The 6,732-nt window shown below is 43.0% G+C and overlaps 1 protein-coding gene across 10 annotated transcripts in view; it reads right to left on the reverse strand.

The window, feature by feature from the left end:
- arnt2 (aryl-hydrocarbon receptor nuclear translocator 2) overlaps nt 1-6,732 on the reverse strand; it is a 135,320-nt gene that overhangs the window by 45,087 nt on the left and 83,501 nt on the right. The gene's annotated exons all lie outside the window — the stretch shown is intronic.

Consider the following 6,732-nt stretch of genomic DNA (forward strand, 5'->3'; position numbering starts at 1 on the left):
CCCCACACCTATCAGGGGCTAGTCTCACATTGTAGGTAGGGCATTCCTAAATAAAAAGAGAGGAGTGTAAACAGACCTATAGTGTAGTCGGATTGCTGTAAGTCTGAATGCACTCCTCGCGAGAAAAGACTCAATATTCTGCCTCACTGGTTTTGTCTGCTGATCCTTTTGCTGATTTTGAACCTAACAGATTTTTGGGGGCTCGTTCCGGGGTCTCAATAGACCTATTTCGGGGTTCCAGCCGACTTTTCGACGCAGGACAAGTCCTTGGCCAAGGCATATATATAGGGAAACCCTTTTCACGGGGCTGTCTCGATCAGTCGGTTGGACACCGGAGTGGTTGTCGAGATCATCCGAGGAGAAGGCCCAGCAGACTGTGAGTACGAATCTTGATTCTGTTGAAAGTAATGGAAGTGCAGTGACAAGAGGTCACTTAAAACCTTGACAATTCTAGACCCTATCAAGTGCAATTAGAAACAGTTAAATTCCGCTGGGATGATGGAGTCCCCTGACTTATAAGTCAGTTAAATTCCATGGGAGGGCGGACTCCTCTGTTTTCTAAAGAAGTACAGGTATTTTGGAGCAGTTAAATTCCGCTGAGGTGTCGTGGGGCCTCCTAATTAACCTTCGTAATGTGTTAGCTTTCTGCTGCCATCTGTGGTGTTTTTTTCTTAACTCTTGTTTAGCTGGTTTGGCTTCTTTATCCATGGAAAGATAGGTTTTATATCTACTTTAAGAAAAAGGCAAAAATAAGTATTTTCTTACACAATAGGAAGGTTAAAGAGTTTAGAGTTTGTTAAGATCCACGGGAGGGCGACTCCCCTGCTTGCCTGTGAGACGATAAGAGTGCGCATTGAGTGTGTGTATGGTTTGACTGAGAGTGATCTCATTTGAGCTCTCCTTTATATAAAACATACAGGATTGTAAACAGTGGCTTTGTGTGGAAGCAGAGGAAAGGAGACTACTGAATATTTTACCACTGTCCTGTGAATTAAATTGGCTTTAGGACACTGTAGGTGCCATTCGAACTGCCAACTCCGAAATTTAGAGAAATAAACCATGGGAAAATCAAATAGCAAACATAAGCCGCTACCCCGACATGAATTAAAATGCAAGGGGTCGACACCGAAAATATAACATATCTTGACAAATGCATATTTTGGACAGAGGTGGTTGCATTATGCGACGTGGCGGTGGCGAGGCTCTCCGCACTTCAGTTGCTCCCCCCACCCTTGTTATCAGCTGGGAAGATTGGCATGTCTGTGTGGGCCCATGTGTTTGTTTCTGTGTATGTTTGTCTTTGTGTATCAGTTCGTTATAAAGTTTGGAATTGCGTTAATTTGGTGCACGAAAACGGTGTGCTAGACAATGGTTTATCAGATTTGCATTGTTAAATGTAAAAATTAGAAATTATAGAATAATATGACGGTTGTGGGCAGAAACTCGTCCGACGAGGAGAGTGCCCAACTCTCATAAAAATGTGAGGGTAAGAGAAAACATACATTGTAGAACTGGATAAAATTAGGTTAATGATTAGAAATCAATGGTGTTATTATTATTCTCTTATCCCCTGCATTGCAAATGTCTTCTTGATGCAGATAGGTTAACGGGCTAGGACTTTAGTGAGGAGATGATTTATCACTTGATGGGGGTTAGTAATTGTCCAAATCCTAGTCACATGTTTTGAGGGACCACAGCAACAACATTATATTTAATTTGCAGGCCATTATTTAGTATGATATGACAGTGTCTAGCTAAGTAGACTGTTCTATCAAAAAATGTGAGAGTGAAGGAGGAGGTTTGATTTGTAATCTGACATTTGGGTCCCATTGTTTATTTTTAAAGATAGATTTAACAGTTTATCTCGGTGCAGTAAGGATATAGCAATTTTGCAAGACTCCAAAAAAAAAAATGCTCTACATGCAAATTTGTGACCAGTATTATGTGAAAAATGAATAAATTCAACAAATTTTTTCCCTATAAAATGGTGCCGTTTGGGTTTGAAGTACATAGTCGCTTCAAAGGAGGAAAAGCATGATTTAGACAAGTAAAAACTGGTCTAATATTTAAAATTTAACATTATTAAGAGAGAAGATAATCTGCAATTCGAGTAATGGCACATGAATATGAAGCACAATTTGACACCTGTGCCTTATACAAAGGTAAAGTTGGATTGGAATTTGATGAAACGGATATGGACATCCACATATTCCATTAGAGTTTGAATTGCTTGCAATGTAATTACAAATTAGTTAACACCTGTGTGATTGATTGATTGATTGATTGGATTGATTGATTGATTGATTGATTGATTGATTGATTGATTGATTGATTGAGTGAGTGAGTGAGTGAGTGAGTGAGTGAGTGAGTGAGTGAGTGAGTGAGTGAGTGAGTGAGTGAGTGAGTGAGTGAGTGAGTGAGTGAGTGAGTGAGTGACTTTTCTGTCGCCTGCACGTCATCTTTCCTGCATGGCTACGTTGCTGTCTCAGCCGCACCTGACCGTTGAAAGGTGCGAGACACTCAGTCCTGCCACTCTCATTCCCCTTCCTGACGACGGCGAATTCCATGATTGTGTCGATGCTGCCCAACAAATTGCAAAGGCTCGGCCTGATTTGGAAGATACGCCTCTGCCAGATGGTCATGTGGTTTTTGTTGATGGGTCTTCTAAGAAAAATGAATCTGGTGTGACCCTTACTGGGTTTGCCATTGTTACTGCCGACGTGGTTTTGGAGGCTGCTAAACTGCCATCCAATATGTCTGCACAGGCCGCTGAGCTCATTGCTTTGACTAGGGCCTGCAAATTGTTTGCAAACAAATCCGTCACTATCTGGACTGATAGTCAGTATGCTTTTGCTACAGTGCACGTTTTTGCTCAGCAGTGGAGCAACCGTGGCATGATAACTTCTGCAGGGAAGCCCGTCACCCATTCCTCAATACTGACTCAACTTTTGGACGCTGTCCAGCTACCTTTAAAGGTAGCGGTTTGCAAATGTGCTGCTCACACTGCAAACTCTGATCCTGTTTCTCTCGGTAATGCTTTTGCTGACAAATCCGCTAAGGCCGCTGCAGAGGGCCTGCTCCATGTCCACTCGTCTCTCACAGCTCATGATTCGATGTCACACATCTCCCCTGATGTGTTGCTTGACATGCAGTCTCAGAGCCCCTCCCAGGAACGGCTCTCTTGGGAAAAACGGGGTGCAACTAAAAACACTGTTGGTCTTTTTGTGTGACCTTTGGGCAAACCTGTCTTGCCTCGTAACTTGTTCAAATGGGCTGCTATTTCGAGTCATGGGGTCACCCATGTCTCGACGGGGGGGTATGGTGAAACAAGTTGAAGCTATTTATGCGACATACGGTTTTGCAGCTTTTTCACAAGCTTTTTCACAAGACAATACATATGGTTTACGTCCAATTACATAAATGTGAAGGGAAAGAATATTGTTTTTTCTGCATTTATTTGTTTTCTGCATTCATCTTATTGTAAAAAGGTGATCTCTGCAGACCCAACCTAAGTACGGAAGGTGAGCAAAGTCTGGTAATAGTGCCTGATCCTGGTGCCAAGATCCAGGGTTGACACGGAAGCTAGCAGAAGCCAATTTCCAAGACACCAACCCGAAGCTCAGGGTGTTGACTCTGAGGAGATCCAAAAACATGAGCATTAGAGAGTCATTTGGTGAGTACTTTAATCGGGCTGTGGCCTGCGCAAAGTCTGCCATGTGTTTTTGGTTGCTTTTGCTGGTTTGTGTTACCATTGTATTTTTTTCAGGGGTTATTTTATTTGTATGGATAGAGTACCATGAGCCTCGAACATTCTTCTCTCAGGCAGCTACCAACGCTAATTCTAATCGATATGGCTAATGGGGAAAAATTGCTAGACATAAGCGTGACACTAAATCCCCTTTTGATCAGGTTGTTTGTATTCCAGAAACCGTCCGCGTTCCAACTTGCGTACCATGGCTTTTGTCTTTGACTTACAATAACTCATTGATGTTTACTGTGGCTCCTAATACATCTTCTTCTATTATTTTACCTATGAAAAGTTTGAAAGGTTTCGAAATGGTCACCCCGCTCTCTGGTTCCAGTGAAGAGGCTGTGTTCTTTGCTAAACGAGTAACTTTGAAGAATCAGGACACAAGCCTCCTTTTGGCTTTTACACTCCCTGATGGTCAAATTCGTCCTCCAAATGCCACCTTGTTTAACACTTCTTGTTGGGGTTTTCAACTGTGGGCCTGGTCCTCGCTTTCCTATTGCTATTTGCATTAATAAAACAATGTCGATCGCTGACCGTCCCGTTACAAATAATTACACCCTGTCAGCAGGAGCAAAAATCACAAGTATGCTCCTCACTGATGTAGACAGCTATTTTGTAGCCTCCACAGGAATAAGCGGTCAAACCAACAACTGGCTTCTTATGGCTGAGCAGGCCGCAAAGATGGCTAACACCAGTTGCATTGCATGCATGGGTCCAAGACCTCTTTTGAAAATCATACCTGCAAATATAGTTCCTAAGTGTGCTGTTGTTTTAATGTTAAACCCATCCATTTCACCCACTCATGATTGTTTTAAATGGGATAAGGTTTACCCCGTTGCCCCTATGACAAAATATAAACCCCTTTTTTCGTCCGATGTAGCTAGGGGTAATTTTACATGTATTAGATTACCTGGTACCGGTGAGAAGCTCGGCGTCCTACCTACTCCATGGTGTGGGTCCATGACAAATGTCACTGCTTCTTTTTTGCCCATTGCTCGTAGTGATATTTGGTTTTGGTGTAATAGTAACAAACTTTATGATAGGCTGCCTTTAAACAGCTCTGGAATTTGCACTTTGGTGACCCTATTGCTTCCTGTTCATTTGATACCGATGTCCTCTTATGATCTAACAGCTTTTGCTAAGTCTGTAGTGCCTGTATTCTGGCCGAGAACGAAACGAAACGCCGAATGGCAGGGCGCGGCTAATCCAATTTACGTAGACGCCATTGGTGTTCCTAGAGGAGTACCGGATGAGTATAAGCTGGTGAATCAGATAGCAGCTGGTTTTGAATCCGCCCTGTGTTGGTGGTGTACTATTAACAAAAATGTTGACAGGATTAACTGCGTCCATTACAACGTGCAGAGGCTTGGAAACTGGTCCGAGGCGGGTTTCAAGGCGGTCCACTCCCAACTGGCCGCTATTTCCCTCATGGCTTTCCAGAATCGAATGGCCCTTGACATGCTACTCTCAAAGGAGGGCGGTGTCTGCGCCATGTTCGGTGAGCAATGTTGCACGTTTATTCCGAATAATACTGCAGCCGGCGGAAGCCTGTCCCAGGCCCTTGAGGGCCTGCGGACCTTGAACGGGAAAATGAAAGAACACAGTGGGGTGAACACAGACATTTGGACCGACTGGTTGAATGTGTTCGGAAAGTACCGCACCCTGGTTTCCTCTGCCCTGGTCTCCATTGCCGTTTTCTCTGCCATTTTGACCTTGTGTGGATGTTGTTGCATCCCTTGTCTCCGATCCCTAATTAACAGGCTAATTACAACTGCTATCTCTCCACCAGCTGAGACTTTCCCGTTGCTCCAAAGGGATGACCTTTCGATCGACGGGGGTTCCTTCTCTAGTGACGACCCGGTTGGCGACTCTATTGTGGTAAACCTGTCCGGTTTGTTTCCTGACCCTAGCTTTGCCGATTATGACTCAGTTTCCTCCCGAGTGTAAGTTAGTTCTTGCGACATGTGATCCCTTGGCTGAAAATCTTTTTGAAGTGGCCATATGGGTGATGAGTTAGTCTCCGGGAACTTATGATAAAACAGGGGGGAATTGTTAGATAAATTGTATATATATGTTATCATGCGTTCCCTAATGAGTACTTATTAATAAAGTTATTGCACAGAATCCTTGTTGTTTCGCCTTGCAGACATCACCCAGTCCACAACAAGTCAAACGATGCTGTCTGGAGCTTCCTGACCTTCTACACCTCTGGGAATCCAAGAAAGTTGTTGATAGCTCAATCTATTTTGTTGACGTCTGCACATGTCATTTTGTCTTTGCCCTCTTTTCACATGACTTCTTTGTTTCACATAGCATTTTGTCCTTGCACTCTTTTCGTTTCTCATGGCATCCTGTCTGCGACTTCTAGTTTCACATAGAATCTCGTTTCTTCTCTCATGAGACAAAGCCCACGCTTCCCCCCCCACCTATCAGGGGCTAGTCCAGGGGTGGGCAAACTTTTTGACTTGCGGGCCGAATTGGGTTCTAAATTTTGACCGGGGGGCCGAACCAGGAGCAGTTGGATGTAGTGTTTGTGTGAAGTAATATAAACGACCTGTAAAGGTCATTGCATAAAAGATTTGGGCCTTTAGTAGGTAGTAACGCATGGATATTCAAAAAATGTTTTTTGAAAACAAATGCATTTATTAACAACATTAAAAAAAAAAAACATCCCTAAAAAACTGCTATCAGTGATTCTCATAAAATATGACACTGTTATTATGAATAACAGTCTCCATCACTTCAGTGCCTGCAGGTCAGATTAATGAAAGATGTATGTTTATCTTATGAGATCACATCAAACGGCAAACATTCTGACCAAATATATAATCTTGAAGAATCGGTGAAAGCATACATCCAAATAAAGTAATCAAAACGGCAACACGGTGAGGGGTATCTCAAAATCAGAGCAGAGTTTTAAAGTCCCAAAGTTAAAGTTAACTCACAAACACCTGGTAACAGAGGTGAGGAAACGGGAAACA

Source organism: Syngnathus scovelli, chromosome 4, assembly GCF_024217435.2.
Source record: "Syngnathus scovelli strain Florida chromosome 4, RoL_Ssco_1.2, whole genome shotgun sequence".
Taxonomy (NCBI): Eukaryota; Metazoa; Chordata; class Actinopteri; order Syngnathiformes; family Syngnathidae; genus Syngnathus; species Syngnathus scovelli.